General features: G+C 37.0%; 1 long non-coding RNA gene across 1 annotated transcript in view; it reads right to left on the bottom strand.

Moving 5' to 3' along the window:
- LOC110343375 overlaps positions 1-20046 on the bottom strand; it is a 62681-nt gene that overhangs the window by 24958 nt on the left and 17677 nt on the right. Inside the window, exon 2 of the long non-coding RNA XR_002385643.1 lies at positions 2734-2879. This is a non-coding gene — a long non-coding RNA (uncharacterized LOC110343375). The remainder of the gene's footprint in view (positions 1-2733; positions 2880-20046) is intronic.

The raw sequence follows: 20046 nt of genomic DNA, 5'->3' as shown, positions 1-20046 counted from the left end.
TATCAGTCCATAACTGTTGCATCTATAACTGTCACACTAGACATATTTCTGTTATTGCTCCATATTTTCAGGTATAGGGGAAGATAGCTCTACAAAAATCTCTTTTTGATTAACTCCATTTTACTCAGATATTTGCTTAACTATTGCTTCCCTGAAATTCTTGAGCTATAAACCTACAGAGTTTTACATTCTAGCCCCTCTCATAAGAAATTGTCATCCTTTAAGTATCTTTGTGCTCATGATAATTGATCACTAATTTGACTTATTATGTACAAAGAGAGTACTTTCTAGGTGATAATAAATCTTTAAAACATGATAAGTTTTGCTTCATACCACAGTATGTGGTCATTTTTTATAAATGTTCTTTCATGCTTAGGGTAAATTCTTCTGTTCTTGATTATAATGTGCACTTATCCACTACACCAAATTGGTTAATTGCACAATTAAAGTCATTTTTATTCTTAGTGCTTTTCTCTGCCTAATTTACCAATTACCAAGAGAAGCATTTTAAAATTTCCCTGATCAACCAATTGATTTGATTTGTCTCTGTTCCCTACAGATCTGTAAATTCATTAAATATTTTGAATTTTCTTGTAGGCACATGTATGCTGATAGTCTTTATTTCCATCATTTCTTTTACTGAAAATCTATCAGTGTATAGAAACCCTTATCTCAAGTAGTTTCTGGAATCAGAAATCTGTCTAATACTTACCTGGGTCTTCTATTAATCATCCAATAGCATTACAACCAATATGCATTTTATATCTCATTTCTGTGGCTCAATCTACCCCTGTACAGTCATTCAACTGTTCAGTGGAGCAAGTTTACAATGTTGTGAACTTATACTACTTGCATTTATTTTAATATTTTTGTCTGATTTTCTTTCAGATATGTTTAAAGGAATGCCAGACTGCTTAACAAAAGAGTTGTATTTAATATGAACTTAGTTAAATACTCTCTAATAAAGACTTCTTTTCAAGTACTATGTAACAAACAGACATACTTACCTTGCAGTGATAGTAAAATATATTGTATGTGATACCTCAGTCTTGAAAAATGGAAAGACTTAAATGCTTCAGAATTATTTAAAAATTCCAAATTTTAATAACATAAGTTATCATGGTAAGAAGATTCTACAAATATATTCTAATAATGACTATTACATACTTCTAATAATCCATGATGTTGTTGAAATAGCAGTATCTTTCATGTGTGTGTGTGTGTGTGTGTGCATTAACATCCTGAAAGAAGAAAATGCTATAAGTCCAAAAAGAAAAGGCAGAACAAGATCATCTAATAATTTTCAAATAATAAAGAAAGACTTTGAAGAAAAAGAAACAACATTTTATAAAATATCAATTGAAATAAAAATGGTCAATCAGCATCACTACAATTCACACTGGGCTTAAAGCATACTTTAAAGAAAATGTGCCACTCCATCCATATACTTGGAGATAACACAGAAATTTGGGCTTGTGAAACCATAATAATTAACCTGGAGATCTCTTATTGAAATATATAAAAGTAATTAATTCAGTCAAATGCCATTTTCTCCTGGTTTTTCTTTTAGTAAGTATAGTTAGAAGCTGTTTTTGTTTGGTTTTTGTTTGTTTGTTTGTTTTTTGTGTTTTTGTTTTTCGAGACAGGATTTCTGTGCATTGTTTTTGAGGCTTTCCTGAAACCCACTCTGTAGACCAGGCTGGCCTACCCTCACAGAGATCAGCCTGTCTCTGACTCCTGAGTGCTGGGATTAAAGGCGTGCACCACCAACATCCAGCTAGTGTTAGAAGCTTCGATCAAGGTGTTAGTGGTATACTAGGTCTTTGTGTCCTTGTGTAATTCCCTGCATTTTACTATGAGGAATTCTGATAAACAATGTTTAATGATCAACACTTGACAGAAATGACAAGATATCATTTACAAAATACATCCATGATATGGTGGAAGGTTTTATATCTTCTCTTCCTCTCTGTTTTTCTCCATTTTCATATGAAGTAGAAGCAAACTGAATACAACTACAGGACAACAAATAATGTGTCTAACCAGGGGATAGAAACAGGAAACATGCCATGGTGACATGTAGATCTGTCCCCATTTTGCAGAGCCTTTAACTATCACACTGTTGTATGTGTAATGGCTCTTTTTTGGAAGGCATAAAGTTATAAACAGCAAGTCAGCCTATGCTCAAGGTCCTTCACCACAGAAACATAAAGAAATTTATCTTTAGTTTTAAACTTTCAGGTTTAGAAGTAATTTTATTCAAGATTAGAAGGGTAATACAAAATGCGTATTGGAAAGATATACTGTGGAATCAAATATATAGAGAAATGTACGGGTACAATGATAATTCAAATATCAAACATATAAAGCTTTTGTTGTCTTTTTTCAGCAATTTCAAAATTAACACCTTCACAAACATTTTCTAAATTCACTAATTTGTATGAAAGTTACTAAAAGTTTTAGCAGGAAATCAGCTTTCAATCAGTTCCTCCTTTTTTAAATAGATACTTAGCAAATAATGCAATGCAGGTTTCTTGGTTTGAAGAGTTAGACTTAACAGCTGTGTATTAACCGGTGTTATACTTACATGTAATGAGGAACAGAGTAAAACACAGAATAAGGAGCAAGTATCAAAAGAGAACTGAACTGCACAAATGAAAATGCATTATTAAGATGACGAAAGCAATGTGGTAATTAGCTCATCACTTAAATTATTTACAGTTTTTCAGATACCTTTGAAGAAACTTTTCCATCCCTTCTTCCATGATGCTCCTAACATTGAGATATTTGCACTGTAGACATCCACTGGATGTTGGGCATTCTATGGCTCCTTATTTTCTGCATTTTAAACAGCTGTAGATCTTTATAATAGTCTTCATCTGCGACAAAAGGAGGGTTTTTTTGGTGTAGGCAGAGAGCTACAGTTAGTTTAAGGATAAATATTTGCAATGCATTTCAAAAAGCAAAGTAATGAGAATGTGTTCCTCTTCAGTTTTAATTTCATTACTACATGTTTTCTGATAACCAGTTGTCTTGGCAGACCATCCCTTTGACTTTTGTTTGCTTGCCTTATTAGTTTCTGCTTTATTTACACTATCTACCCCCGTCGTTTGATTGTTGCTTGGCTTACCCTATCTTAGTAACATTATTTTTCAGTTTTTATTCTCATCTACTCTAAATATTGAATGCTGTTATTTCCCTGACATAGCTTTGTCACACAGCTTTGTTTTACAATGTTTTATGATCTTTGTCTTCATTCAAATACTAAGTTCTTAAGATTGCTTCTTGTGTGTTCTCTGATACAATTTAACTACAGTGATAAAAACAAGGTGGAAAAACACAGTATGTACTTCTAGAGTCTATTTTCTTCACAGATTTCTCATCATCATTTTCTAATTTTTTAAGAAAATGTAAAATTATGAGTTAATAATCAGTGTTAGCAGTATAGTAATTTTTAAACTCTGAATTTATAGTAAAACATATCAACTGTTTCTTAATAAATTGTATATATCTTACATTTCAATAACTCTTAAGTTATATTTACCTTAATTTATAGAGTACTTTATGGATTTGTATTAATTTTATCAACATTAATAATTATATGTTTCAAACACATGTATTTCTTTGTTTTGACACATTTATGAAATAGAGCATTAAACTGTTATTTTAATTTTTTAAAGTCCTTTAAATTCTGTCAGCTTCTGTTTTGTATACTATTAGTTTTCAAAATGTTATTATGTCAGCTTCACCTTAATATACCCTCTATGATGGAATCACCCTTGTAGTACACAGCATAAGTCTTCCCTGACACTGTAGACTTTATGCTGTCTGTTTATAATCGACACTAAATTTATTTTGAATTTGCAGTGGTTTAATTTTTCCATACTTCAATTTCACTTCGTTTTGACTCATGTTGAAAAACTAAAGCTTTGCCTCTTTTCATTTGTAATTCTATACCTAAACATGAATTGTGGGTACTCATTCAATCTGTTTTAATCGAGGAATTTTGTTTTCTATACTTTTATTTTTTTCTTTTCTTCATAGGTCCATTCTTATTAACACAATTATTCCTACTCACCACTGTAGAGTATTAGGAACAATTATGTTTTTCATGGATGACGCATAAGAACCACCACAATTTTAGCTCTTCCACCTAATTTTTAATCTCTAAAAGCAGAGAATAAATGTATGTGTTTCTACAGTTTAGTCACAAAAATTTACATCCACTAATTTCTTTGCTTAGCTATTTGTAATTTATATTTTGTTTTATAATTAATGTTATCTATCATTTTGTTATTTAATTCATATCGTATTTCTAAAATCTCTCTGTGGATGATCTTGTTTTTTACTTTCTGTGATAACTGTCTTTTGGGTTGACAACATTAAAAAAACTAACTACCTTGTGACTTTCAGTTTCCTCCATCCCTTAACTGGACTATGCCCTATCCACCTTTTAAAGAACACTAATGCCTATGTCATGGATAATGTCCATGACATCCCTGGGGGCATCTGAGAAAATAAATCTGTCCTGTCTTGTTGCCTTTTGTATCTTAAGCAATAAAATCACTCAGTTAACACTTAAGTGTTCTTTTGTCTGACTTTCACTGGAGGGGTAATCACAAACTTTTTCATGTAAAATAGGTCTGCTGCTTGTTGATAAGCATCATTCCTGATTAATAACATATGGTAAAAACAACAACAACAACAACAACAAATAAAGTGACAATAAATAGCATCCCCTTAAGGAGACAACCCAGTCTCTAGTTACAGATATTTTGATCATCCAAAATGTCCACATGGTCATAACCCAGGAAAGTAATGAAAATTTATGCTTGAATCCAGACCATAGCTGCATTGTATTATTAATTTAATTTGGTTTCTAGAAAATCTAAGTAAAATAGAAAACATCTATTTATTTTCCAAATGGCAAGGGGACTATTAATTCTTTCTAGTCTCCTCGTCTCTGATATGAAATCTGAAAAGAAAATTCTTACGTTATGATTTCATAGCAGCTGTTTTTTGTGCAAAGCAAGCATTGCTTAATTCCTAGGATCGGCAGGGCTAATATCAGAGACTTACCCTTAACATTTTAATAACCACAGCTGTGCTTACTCTTTGGCAGAAAAAAGGCAGAAAAGCATAAATATCTAGCATTTATGTGATCATCAAAAACACCATTCCTGAAAGTGACCACAGTCCAAGAGTCATCCATTTATACTCTGCAAACAAACTGCATAATTAGCAAGATGTCTAACTCCCGAGGTAGAGAAACTATATTCAGAGAGGACTAAAGATTTGCCTGAGTTTGGTTCTACACTATTTTCTTGTATACATTTATTTAGATATTTATAACTTTAATATACGGCTGTCTTATTTACTAAAGCTCTTGATAAATGTAAAAGTTAGTGTCCTTTTTACCTGAACTAAGGAAAATAATTTTAAAAGCTATCCATTAAACTTTATAAAAGCTATCTATTAACATTTACAAAACAAGTTGCATATATTTTTTCACGTTCATTCTATTTAACTGGTTGCACTGACGAAAATTTGCAGTGCTTCATACCCTCAGGTGCTTTTGACCAGCAATAATAAATGTATTCTTTTATTGTCTAAACTTGGCTTCATTGTGCCATATCTATTTTAATCAGACATACTCTTTAATGTGATATAGACTAGAAGTTTTTTAAATTAATAGAAATTTAAATTAATTAAAAATGATGCTATTCAACACTAACTTCTGTTGTATCAGTGATATTCAACACTAACTTTTGTGTATCTGTGTGTAGATAAGGACTGTGCCTTGATTCTACTTAAATATCTTGCAGTCTCTTAAAGTAAACCTCATAATCATGAAAGCAGGGATAACTAATCAAAACTAAGCAACAGATGTCCACAGAATGCAGGAAAACCAACAGGTTTCCCTAATCAAAACTAAAGGAAAAGTGTGGGTAAGATAGATTATTTCCTTGTCAAAGATCAGGTGTTCAAAGTGTGTAGGTTAATATCAGGGTCTTCAATTGTTTTCCATTGGTTTACCTGTCTATTCTTGTGCCAATACCAAGCTGTTTTCTGGATGATAGCTCTACAGTAGAGTTTGAAGTCAGAGATGGTGATGCCCCATGAAGTTACTTTATTGTACAGGGTTGTTTTTGCTATCCTAGGTCTTTTGTTTTTCTGTATAAAGTTGAGGTTTGTTCTTTCAAGGTCTGTGAAGAATTGTGCTGGCATTTTATAGGGATTGCATTGAATCTCTGCATTGCTTTTGGCAATATTGTCATTTTTCTATGTTGATCCTATCTATCCAAAAACATGGGAGATCTTTCCATTTCCTGGTATCTTCTTTAATTTCTTTCTTTAGAGACTCAAAGTTCTTGGACCCTAAGAGAGATATGCATGGTAACCAGGAGAAGGGGAATGGGACAAGATCTCCTGAGGAGAATGGGGAGAGGGGAGGAGAGAGAGAGATGAGAGAAAGAGAGGTAGAGAAAAGGAGGGCAGAAGAGGACATGGGGGAGCAGGAAGGTTGAGTCAGGGTAAGAATAGAGGAGAGCTGGATGAGTGATACCATAATAGAGGGAGCCATTATAGGTTTGAGGAGAGATTTGACACTAGTGAGATTTTCAGAGATCTGCAAGAATGACACCAACTGGCATTAAGGCTACCTTAAATGTCCTTCCCTGATAATGAGATTGATGACTACCTTATATGCCATCCTAGATCAAAGTAGGGCTTGATGTAAATACATGAGCCTATTTTACATCAGCCACTATAATTATTATGATCCAAACTGGAGTAAAAGTATTTAGCTGACTAGCAACACTTCATGGAGGCAATATTAAATGATCAACCCTTACCCAGTGGCTGATAGAAGCAGAGGCAGACACCCATAGCTAAACACCAACCTGAAATCCTGGAACTCAGCCTCAAGGAGGAGTGATGAGCAAAGGAATCAAGACCTAGCTGATGAAACCCACAGAGGCAGCTGACCTAAACAAGGGAGAACGAGTGGACCTCAGACCGGTGTCTGAGAGGCCAGGATGGCTTTGATCCAGACCCCCACTCTGAACCTGGGTGTCAGAGAGGAGGCCTCGGCAATCTATGGGACCTCGGATAGTAGATCAGTATTTATCCCTGACATACAAATGGACTTTGGGAGCCCATTCCACATGGAAAGATGCTCTCTCAGCCCGGACACATGGGGGAGGGCCTAGGCCCTGCCCAGGATGACATGACAGACTTTGAAAATCCCCCCATAGAAGGCCTTACCGTCCATGGGGATCAGATGGGGGATGGAGTGGGATGTTGGGGGATGGGATGGGGAGGAGAGGAGGGCGAGGAAGCTGGGAGTAACATGTGTAAAAAGTTAAATAATTCAAGAATTTTAAAAAATTGGAAAAAAAGATTAATTCCATCAGTCTGAGATGAAATACATCAGGAAGCTGCACGCACACCAACAGGTATTAGACAAGTGTCAGGACTCCATACATTTTTACGCCCAAGTATCTTTGAAGCCAAAACTGCTCACATTTAGCAGTGCATGGAATATATACATCTTGGTAGCAACTAGACTTGAAAGTTCCTGTTTCGTTTAACCTTTTACATTCAGCATAGTTTATGTAATGACAGTTCTACTCTCTCTTGATTCAACTTGCAGAGAGGGATCTGTATAAGAAACAGACACAGAACAGAGCTGCATCATCAAATTTTAGTATCGAGTTCAGTGATTTTTAAATACAGATTTAAAATTTATAAATAGACTAGTGAATTTACTCATGATATCCCTGCAACAACTTGTCAGGATGCTTGCCCAGGAAGCACAATATCCTGGGTTCTATTCTAGGAGGTGAAAAATAAACAAGGATGATGGGAAGAACTCCAGTGTGTTGTACATACCAGAGATTGTTTCCAGTTTCCTATTGTATTTATCATTCTATGATATGTTCATTCATCTATTTACTTCAGCATCTTATGTTTCAGACATCATGACAAGCCTTGAAAAAGACTATTACACTGAACTTAGAATAGCTGGCAAATACCTTTATTCTTTTAGAAATGAAGGGACCAGCTCCCTGCTTTAGCATCCATGACAGGCTACAGAAAAGACTCAACATGTGCTTGTCTGACCATGCCCCTCATGCCCTAGTCACTAGAAGGTCAATGCCCTCCTCATGGCAAGGAACCAATCAGAAGTTAGCTGGCAGGGCTGTGCTTTATGGATCTGGGTGTGCTTTACGGTACAAATGCACAACAATGACGTGCCGAGCATAGCAACCACACTGGGAGGACGTATAGGTATTAACAACCAGTTGACCAATCAACACAGGACAGGTCGTCCAAGCCCAGAAGCACACCAATCCTGAGACTGCTGCATGCCCCTGGACATTCCCTTCATGCTGCTCTGTTTCTGGGGGACCCTCTCCAGCTATCCCCGGAGATGAATGGTCGGAGGGCCTGAGCTAATGGGGTTGGCTCCTTAAACAACAATAAAAGACTCTGCTTTTACATCAGAACAGGTCTCTTGGTGATTTTGAGAACTCAGAATCTGGGCACAACAGAATAAGGATAATAATCAGGAAAGAGGAGATGGCTTGATAGATAAGTTGCGTGCAGTGCAATGTCAGGACCTGGTTTCAGATTCACAAAACTCATGTAAAAATATAGATGGATGTAGACGTCTATAATCATAGCTTTACCACAGAGAAATGAGTGGTAGACAGAGGTAGATTCCCAGAAACTCATACACCCGGGTCCTGGTGTATACAGCTGGGAAACAGTTCATACATCCTATCTCCAACATGGAGGAAAATAAGCACCCACACAGGAATTTGTCCTTTGACCTCCACATCTGTGCCATGCTATGAACAGCAGGCAGCATATACTCACACATCCAAATATATACATGTACACATGAGAATGCACACCCCCCCACTTACCTATGATAAAAGCCAAAAATATTATCACTAAAATGAAATAACTCTCATGTTTACAATGTGGAAAAAAATGACAAGGAAAAAAATATACTCCAGTAACATTGGGACATGTTTCAAAGAGGAGTCTCTTAGTTAGCTTTCTACCGCTATGAAAATCATCATGACTAAAAGTAACCGAGGAAGGACAGGTTTACGTGGCTTATACATCACTATCTATTACTAAGGAAAATAAGGACAAGAACTCAAACAGGAACCTGGATGCAGGAATTGAAGAAGAGTCTATGGAGAAACACTGGCTTGCTCAGTTGCTTTAGTAAGCCATCCTGAAACTCCGGCCTGGGGTGCCATTGCATACAGTAGACTGGGCTATTCCATATTAGTCATTAATCAAGCCAGTGTCCCATAGACTTGCCTAATGACCAGTCCAGTGGAGGCAAATTCTCAGCAAAATTTTCCTACTGCTAGATGACTGGTTTTTCTCAATTTGACAAGTAACCAGAACAGGGAGCTAATCTTTCCACTGAGTTTTGAAGAATAGATACAATTTGATGAGAAAGAAAAAGGACAAATTAGAGACAAGAAATCGTTCACTGTACACTGTTATGAACTCCTGGTTTGGCCGAAGTGTTACCCTAGGTCTTCTCTTGAGCCCTTTCATATCACTGCCTACGGAGTTGGGGCAGGCAAGCTCCAGCAGCAGCTGGCCTTGGGGGGAATCATACAGAGTTCGATACTAAGACTATTTTTAATCTGAGTGGTTACGGGAAAAGAAACACTCTTGATCTTCAGACCATTTTCTAATTCTTTTGCATTCTCTTTTCCTGGTGATTTCCTTCTCTAGCTATTGATATTTTCCTTCTAACTCTATCCTTATTCTTGATGTTTCCTTCAGCGTTCTTCTAACTCTCTCATTATTGACATTTTCCTTTTAACTCTCTCGTTCTTGATGTTTTCCTTCAAACTCTTTTTAACTGTATTATTACAGCTTACATGCCTCAACAAAATCTTTCAGGCAATTTAAAAATTGCAATGTGGTTACTTTCTGTCTTTCAAGTGAATAATTATAATGAATACAAGTAAAAAAAGCATGGATTTCATATCCCATATATAATTAAACATTTTGTGTATTAAAGGTGAAAAACAAATTATCCCAAGAACCTATGTACATTTATACCCAAACAACTTGTTATACAGTAACAGTGTGTAAGCAAACAAGGTATTTTTTACTGGCAGGCTAAGTTTTGCAGTTACAAAGTAAGGATCAATTACTTTATTATCCTGACAGGCAATCTTAAAAGATTCATCCACCCAAAAAGGAAGCTTTAAAGTAATCACAAATCTAAACTTTTATATATGAAAAAAATCAGTCAGCTCTATTTTAAATCTTTAAGGTACATATCCACTCATCAATAGTATTTTTTACAGCAGTAGACTGAGGGCAAAATTGAGCACAAGGAATAATCATCATCTTTGATCACCAACCAATCCTAGCAAGGAAAGTATCCCAGTTGGTAATAATCTGGTTGCTTTGTATTTGTTCCCTGGCCTTAAGGGAACTATGTGACTTTCTAAAACTGTAGCTAGTTTTCTTGGGTTTTGTACCTCAAATCTATTGGGAAAAAAACTTGGTCTAACTTATGTTATTTTCACAGCATGGTTTCAGGTGTGATGCACTCCAAAACTTGTGAACACATCTTCCAGCATTAAGGTCAAAAGAATTTAAGCTAGCTGAGCTACTAGGACTCAATGGTTTTTCTTTTTTATTATTATTTTTTTATTTTAGATAACTTGTTTCACATGTCAATCCCAGTTCCCTCTCCCTCCCCTTCTCTCGCACCCCTCTACCATCCCCCCTAGCCTCCCACCCTATCGCCATTTCCTTCCATATAGGGGATATCTAGAGTCTGTCATTTCACTCAGGGCAGGGTCCAGGCACTCCCCTAAGAGTCCAGGCTGAGAGAGCATCCCTCTTTGTGTTATGGATACACGAAGTCCATTTGTATGCCAGGGATAAACACTGATCCACTGCCCAGGGCCCCATAGGTTGCCCAGGGCTCCTCACTGACTCTCACATTCAGGGGGTCTGGATCATTCCCATGCTGGCCTCCTAGCTGTCCTTATGGGGTCCAAGAGCTCTCCCCTGTTCAGATCAGCTGTCTCTGCTAGTTTTGCCAGCCCATTCTTTGCCAATTTGCTCATTGCTCCTCTCTCTCTGTCACTGCGTTCCTTGGGTTCAGTTCAGTGTTTAACTGTGGGTGTTTGGCTCTGATTCCATCAGTCACTGGATGAAGGTTCTAGGATGGTTATAGACATCATGTTCATTATCAGAAATGGGCATTCGAGGTGTTCTCTCCATTATTGCTTAGCTTGCCAGTTGGTGTCATCACTTTAGATCACTAGAGGTCTCACTAGTGCCAGATCTGTCTTCTAACCTATGATTTCCTCTTCCCCCTATTCTACCCCCCCAGTCAACCTTCCTGTTCCCCCATGACCTACTCTCTCTTCGTCTGCTCCCCCTCTCTTCTTCCCAGCTCCCACTCCCCCCACCCCTCACCGTGTTCACAATCTGTTCAGAAGGTCTTGCCTCATTCCTCTTCTCTGGGGTACCATGCATATCTCTCTTAGGTTCTTTCCTGTTTCCCAGACTCTCTGTCCGTGGAAGTGCAGACTGGCACTATCCTAATCCATGTTTAAATCCATATATGAGTGAGTACATACCATGTTTGTCTTTTTGCGACTGGGTTACCTCACTCAGGATGGTTTCTTCCAGTGCTATCCATTTCCCTGCGAATTTCAAGATTCCATTGTTTTTTTCTGCTGAGTAATACTCCATTGTGTAAATGTACCACATTTTCTCTATCCACTCTTCAGTTGAGGGGCATCTAGGTTGCTTCCAGGTTCTGGCTAATACAAATAATGCTGCTATGAACATAGTGGAGCAGATTTCCTTGTTGTATGAATTTACCTCTTTTGGCTATATGGCTAAGAGTGGAATTGCTGGGTCTTGTGGTAGATTGATTCCCATTTTCCTGAGGAATCTCCATACTGATTTGCAAAGTGGGTGTATGAGTGTTCCCTCTCTCCACATCCTCTCCAGCATAAATTGTCTTCAGTGTTTTTCATTTTAGCCATTCTGACAGGAATAAGATAGTATCTCAAAGTTGTTTTGATTTGCATTTCCCTGATGGCTAAGGATGTTGAGCACTTTCTTAAGTGTCTCTCGGCCATTTTAGCCTCCTCTATTGAGAATTCTATATTTAGTTCTGTACTCCACCTTTTAATTGGATCCTTTGGTGTTTTGGAGACTTGCTTCTTGAGTTCTTTGTAAATATTGGAGATCAGCCCTTTATCAGATATGGGGTTGGTGAATATCTTTTCCCATTCTGTGGACTGCCTTTTTGTCTTGTTGACTGTGTCCTTTGCCTTACAGGAACTTCTTAGTTTCAGGAGGTCCCATTTGTTAATTGTCAATCTCAATGTCTGTGCCACTGGTGCTATGTTCAGGAAGTGGTCTCCTGTACCAACTTGCTGAAGAGTATCTCCCAATTTCTCTTCTAAGAGTTTCAGTGTGGTTGGATTTATGCTGAGATCTTTAATGCATTTCAACTTAAGTTTTGTACAAAGTGATAGACATGTGTCTATCTGCAGTCTTTTTCATCTTAATCATTAACCTAAGCCACAGTACTATATGGCTCCTTAATAGAAACTCATTTGTTCTATCTGTGTGACACTTCCTTGTTTTATTTTTAGCACCAAAACTCTATGTAAACTAACATTATTATTATCAGTTTGACAGTACAGCTTAGGAAGTAATCATCTTCATAAGAATCCACAGATTACAATGCCCAGTAAAATGGGATATTTCCATGGGAAAAACACCCTACATTACAGGAATTTGGGATCTCCCGCCACCCATTCATGCCATGTCAGATACCAAAGATGTCTTCTGCAAACATGTAAAGACACAGGAAGGAAAAGATACTCTTTCTGGTTTCTGTGGCCTTGCCTATCAAAGATTCCTTCATCAGGGATTTTCCTTCACGAGCGATGACACCTGAACTTCAAATGCCACCGCTGCTCCTCTGACATGGTCACAAGTCACTGTCATTCTTGTCTTCTAGCTTTCCATTCCTTTGTGACTCTGCCAAGACACTGAACCATATTCCTATCAGGCACCCACAGATGCAGTACTAGACTGGGACTCAAAACAGAGTATTTCTCAAGTCTCGTTATAAAAGGTTATTCTCAGGGTAGGTGCGACAACTGCACATGACAATGTGCAGAGAATGAGAGACATCTGAGCCCTCCTACCTAAGTGGGATATTTTCATCAAACTCCTTCCCTCAAAGCTCAGGAATCTATGCTGAGGAGGAGTTAAAAACATTTCATGAACCAGAAATGATTGATGACTGTCAGGAAATAGTGTCTTCCAGATAGAACAGTACTGATACACATATAAACTGTCAGAGACTGGAACAAAAAATGCAAAAGACCAGAGCAGGTGCAAACAATATTCCAGCTCTAAGAAGAGGCATTGAACACAAAATTCTACCCCAACCAGGGAACTATTTGTAACTGATTACCTGCATGGAAAGGAAAGATCAATTGTCTCTAAGGTAGAGTCACTGAATACATCAACTTCAATTTAGAGTGGGTCCTCTGCCCAAGAGTAGTTGGCCAACACAAATAGATACCATGCTTTCATTGCTCATTCTTCATGACTAGTTTTGTTATTTTTTATTTCAACGTTTATTTTACTTTCCTTTTATTTTAGTTCTTTGGTTGTTTTGGTTACGAGAGAGTGTTGTTTTGGTTGAGGGAGAGAAAGAATGAGGTTGGGTTGTTAATTGAGGATCTGTGAGGAGCTTCATTAAAATGAGGACTATGATCATGTATATTGTATAAAAATGTGCAATAAAACATAAGCTAAATTTTTAAAAGAAAAAAATGGATATGATGAGAGGAGAGACAAGGAGAAAAAATATGTTTATAGTAATATTGGGGCATTGTAATACAAATTATCTAAGTCTTTGCTATGGTTGGTCATCTAATAGCCAAAAATATCAACTTGTTCCTTCCTTATGCATCATTCTCTGTGTGATTTCTCTCCTCTTTGACACCTGGCAAGTGGGTACCAGGGCCAAAAGCCTTCATCAGTCTTGTCCTCAACTGGCACTGAGGTTCTTTTCAGGCTGGCCATTTACTTGGGATTGGAATTGTAGATAAATATGATTTCTCAGAAGGGCAGTAAAATGGCCCATTAAAAATGTAGCACAAATTAGCTTTTTCAATGTAATTGACTGCACACAGAGGGACCATAAGGGATTTGGGACATGAAGCAGGCCCATTTCAATGCAAATGGAAAGGAACAAAAGTATGCAAGAAGGGTGTGATAGGCAGTCTGGGGAGACCTCAGCAGAAAAGAAAAATAGAGTTTTAATAACCTGGAAGACAAAGGGAAGCTTAAATATTCAAACTTGAAGAAATTTCTAGTGCTTTTCAGGTGCTGAAACAGAATACAAATCCAGCTATGCCAGTGTAGCTCCTGGTACTTCTCACAGGGAAAGATGAAGCCTCTTTGATTTTTATTGGAAAAGCAAGATTACATGGCTTCAGGTTTGAAGAGCACTGGCTTCAAAAGTTCATGATTTGAACAGTGTATGTTTAGTGACCATGTACCACTCTGTCTCTGTCTCTCTGTCTCTCTCTCCATGTGTGTATGTGTGCAGGTCTTTGGATTTATACACATGGCTTTGTTTGTGAAAGGGCATAATTGTAAGTCCAATTATCTCAGCATTTCAGCATGACCAAAATAATGAGAATTAAGAGAATTTCAGTGATGTTTCAATGACTTTTCTCAGTTCACTCACACAGACATTCTGAGAGGTATGGTTATTTTACTTGTCCTCCTCCTCCTTTTTAAATTTTGTCAATATAGAAGGGGTAACTGAAGCTTAAGTTTACAAAAGATAAAATAGCAAAGAAGGCAGAACTGAAAGGCTTTATCTGCCACTAAAACTATTAACAGTTATATAAAATAAATGGCAATGTTCTAACTGTAGCTGAGAAGTTTCCATGAAGAATTAAATGTAATAGAAAAAAGACTGTCTCTCACCTGATACCCTGAGTCCTCATTTACACAATAATGCTGTGTGCTTCTTTCAATAACAGAGGATCAAGACCACAAGCTGATTTATCCAATCAAGTAAGTTGTAACCCCAATCCATCTAAGCTGTTCTGGATCATATTTGAGCTACTCTTCAGGACTTCTAAAGACAATGGCTAGGAACACATAGCTGAAAAATTACATTGGATCAGTGGGTACAGTTTGTGGAGTAGCAGGTTGTTTGCTTCATCAGACAGTACCAAATATGTGGAACATTATGTCGAATGAGTGTTCCAAAGATAACTGGTGCCATATATTTGTGAATAAGAAATGCCATCCTAGAGCGCTCAACTAGTAAAGCAGACACCCACAGCTAAACACTGAGCCGAACTCCTAGAATCCATTTGCTTAGATTGAGGAGTGATGAACAAAGGGTTCAAGACTAGGTTGGAGAAACCCATAGAAACAGCTGACCTGAACAAGGGAGATCTCATGGACCCCAGACTCATAGCTGGGAAATCAGCATAAGACTGATCGAGACTCCCTGACCGTGGGTGTCAGTTAGGAGTCCTTGGCAAACTATGGGGCCTCTGGTACTGGATCAGTATTTATCCCTAGTATGCAGGATAGACTTTGGGAGTCTATTCCACATAGAGGGAAACTCTTTTGCCTATACACATGGGGGAGGGCCTAGGCCCTGCTCCAAATGATTAAACAGACTTAGAAGATTCCCCCTGGAGGGCCTCACCCTCCCTGGGGAGCAGAAAGGGGAGAGGATAGGGGGAAGGTGGGTGGCAGTGGAAGAGGGGAGGGAGAAGGAATTGCGATTTATGTTTAAAACAAGCTTGTTTCTAAATTAAATTAAAAAAAAGAAATCCTGCAAAACAAATACGTGTAGCTTGAGATTCTTGTGGTCCTGCCAGGTCCCACCACACTTCTCAGCCCAAAATAAACAAAAAAAATGCTAAATTAGTTATTAAACTGTTGGCCAAAATCTAGGGCTTCTTATTGGCTAGCTCTGCCTTAACTTTGAACCCATTTCCATGAATCTAACTCTTCCCACATTATCTTATCTTACTGGAGAAGGGTCTGGACTGTTACTCCTCCTCTGCTACATGGCATCTCTTGTCTGCCTTCCTCTCCCCAACTTTCCCCTCGTCTCCTAGCACTACCTATGCTTTCTGCCTGGCCAATCAGTGTTTTATTTATCAACCAAGAAGAGAAACATATATACAGAAGGACTTCCCCCATCAAACGAGATTGTGAAAACTGACAGACGAGGCAAAACTTCAATGTCTGTGAAGACTATTGTGTTTCCAGAGCCTAATTGCAATTTATCTCTGGATATCTTTATCTCACTAAATAGCTGTTCCTTACTCTTCCCTGTGTTTGAACTAACATCTTGAGTGTAACAAAAAAGGCAATTATTTAGTTAATAAAACCCTTATTTCCCACATCCCGAAAGGCAAACAATCATCATATAACATTGGAAGCTGATAGCAAAGATTCCTCCACTATACTGCACTACTTTGTAATTCTATCAATGTAGTTAAAGGTGCCTTGAGATATGGCTTTCTTGGATCCACAACTACAAAAACTTTATGAAGATAATTTGCTAATTGCACAAGAATTTGGAGAAACAAAAATCTACATGTCTGGAACATAGTCACTCACAATTGGCTCCAGAGCAATCTATCTTTTAGTAACTTTAAGGCGATAGATGTGCTATTTTGACAACATATTCTACATTCACACATATATAATATAAAATACAATCTTTTGTAAATAATTGTCTTCTTCAGAGTCTACATATTTCCAATATGTCACTGGTACAGAGCATGTGAGAATTTTAAACATATTACACCTATCCTGTTTGTACTGAAGCAATGCATATGTTTCCAGCTCTCCTACTTATTGCTTATGAAGGAATACCACAAACTTTGCTATTTGAAGTCCTAAGAAGCTACAAATAAAAAGACACCTTGTGACTGACATATCTGTGTCTTTGTGGCAAACTTGGGTGGCTACAAGGAATCAAATGACTATCATGCACATGAGGACAGTTTTTTTTCACATGTGTCCTGTCTGACTTCTTCTCTTGATATAATATGCAATCCCCAATAAAAATCACACCCCATCGTACGGGTATACTTAGATACCTATTATAGGATTCCTAAGATTCATGCCAGCACAAGCACTTGAGGTTTGAATTAAAAATAAAAATAGAAAGAATGTGTCTTTAAACTCTTTTTGTTGTCGAAAATTTATTCGTGAGTTTCCTCCTTAGACCCATTTAAAAAGTTAAGGTAAGGCAATATTTCTGTGTTACAAAAAAGGATATCCTTAATACAAGACAGGAATATAATATAAACCTAAAACTGTTGATGTTTTGTGCACAAATGCTGTTCATCTTTGAACTGAATGTGATATAGTAATATGATATGCAGAATGCACTAACATTGTGAAAGTATGAAGTCATCCTCTGCTCTACAGTCTTTCACTTTCTTGACCCTGTGTTTAAATGAATAATTTTAATTAAGTATTTTTAGGTACCTTGTCATAGTTTTGTATATTTGTTGATTTTTTGCATTTACTAATGCTATCTCCAACACAAAATATAACAAGAAAATAATTCATTTTTATAAGGAATTTATCGTTTATGCCATAAAATGTAACAGGTTTTGAAATAAAAAAATGTTTCTAGAAGTTGAGGCCGAGTGGACTTATTGAAGCTACTCAAGACAGGATTTCATGCATAAAATCCATAAGCAAGCAAGCTTGAAAAACAATTACAATAAAGCTAACACATTTTTAGCCTTCAGAATGTGTTATTAGAGATTTTTTTCAAACTGAGACATGGAAAAGTTAAATAAAAAAGTTTTTAGTATAGAACAAAATTTCTCCTGTTAAAATTCAATGTCATTTTCTTTTAATCAACCACCTGGAAGTCATTAAAAAGTTCATGGAATATGGCTGAATTCACCTTCTTATATCATTTTAAGTGGCTTAAGTATGAACAGGTGTCTGTGCCTTATCAAATGTAAATGACCCTTTACAACACCTGCTACTGAAGCCCTCTATAATCCTGGAACACTGGTTTGGTACCAAAATTTATTTGAAAACTTATATTCAGTATGCTTTGGATCATCTAATTCTATAAGTTCTTACCACATATGTACAAGGAAAATAAAAACGAAACACCAGCTACTGCACCAATTATAATCTGTGTCATTGATCATTTATATGAAAACCAGCATATTCTCATAAACAGAGCCAAACATTTCATAATATGTGGGAAATCATTTTTTGAGACTGGGTTTCTCTGAATAGTTCTGGCTGTTCAGGGGCTGGCTTCAAACTCAGAGAACTGTCTAGCTCTGCCTCCCAATCACTGATGCATATTTGGTTGTAAATGCTTCTGAAGATTTCAGTAAGTCACATGTTTAAGATTTCACATGCACAAAGTATTTGAATTAGTTGAATGAGAAATAAGCACCATAACACTTCATGTAGACTATTGAATTCAATGGTAAAATACGTCATGAAATTAAAAATAAATGGATGGAGTTCCAAGGAAAGTTCTGGGAAATGTTTGCTCTGCTATCTTTTTTTAATCATTCACTAACTCAATCAAGTGTTAAGTATACATAAAGATACAGTTGTGCACCTAGATAGATACGTGTGTCTACGTATGTGTACTTACATATTACTTACTTTTCCATTGCTATGATAAAATACCTATAAGTAACCTTATAGAAAGAAGGGCTTATTTGGGCACATCATTCTAGAGAATAAACTGAGAGCTTGCCTTACTTAAGCACAAGCATAAAGCAGAGAAAATGAACTGGGAATGCCACTAAGCAATTAACTCTAAAAGCACACTTTCGGTGAAGTACTTCTTCCTACAAGGCCATATCTCTAAACCTCTAAAATCTGACATCCATTGTAGACCAAATATTCTCATGGCCAAGGATGGGGGGGGGATATTCCTTACTCAAAACAGCACATTCCACTTCCTGGTCTTCAAAGACTCATAGACATATCAAAGTAAATTATATTTAATCCAAATTACAAAATGCCCACAGTCCTGTACACTCCCAACGCTATTGATGGTAGACTCCACATTTAGAGATTTAAGGTATTGATTTTAATAATTATCATATTTTTAATCTTAGTTATTATTTCATTTTAGTATCTGTTATTTATTTTAGGTCATTCTCCATCATTATTGAAATATGTCCAATCCTATGCTTCTGCTGTATTGCTAGTTCTATCACTAGAGTGTCACCAACTACCCAATTCTCTGTTCCTACTATATACTATTGTCTTATTATTGAACATCATGTATAGGTAGAATTATATACTGTCAATTCTTTCTCTTTTGGCTTTTAAAATTCCTCCTACTAATATGCCAGTGGTGATTTGGACATTATTGTGCCCCATTTAGTGATCATTTTGTTGTAACAGAGTTCCTGTGTCATGATATGTCATAGTTTTCAGCTGTCAAATTGACACAACTCAAAAATCACCTGGGAAGAGAGAAGTTCAACTGAGAAATTCCCTAGGGCAAATTGGCCTGAAGTCACTTCTGTAAGGGGTTTTCTTTGTTATTAATCGACATGGATAGACTAAGTCCACTGTGGTCAGTGTCTTCCGCAGACAGGCTAAGCCCAGGCTGTGTAAAGTAGGTGGGCAAGAAAGACAGAAAAATAACATTAATTCACAGTTTCGGCTTCAAGCTCCTGCCTTTGCTTCCTTCAATAGTGGGCTACCAAGTTACACTGCAAAGCAAACCCATTCCTCCTCATGCTGCTTTTGCTGTTTATCATGGCAACAAAAGAAGAGGTAGAAAACCCTGGTATGCCCATCCTCCTACGGATGGACACACTACTCCAGTGTTTCAACACTGTTACGATTTTCATAGTGTTATACTTCTGGACATATGTTTTGCAAAATTCTAGAAGTCATTGGATTATTGGTTATGCATATGATTAATTTCATGGAAACTGC

Source organism: Mesocricetus auratus, unplaced genomic scaffold (genome assembly GCF_017639785.1).
Source record: "Mesocricetus auratus isolate SY011 unplaced genomic scaffold, BCM_Maur_2.0 Super-Scaffold_100694, whole genome shotgun sequence".
Classification (NCBI taxonomy): Eukaryota; Metazoa; Chordata; class Mammalia; order Rodentia; family Cricetidae; genus Mesocricetus; species Mesocricetus auratus.
The sequence above is the reverse complement of the archived record's forward strand: the minus strand, read 5'-3'. Positions and strand labels throughout refer to the sequence as shown.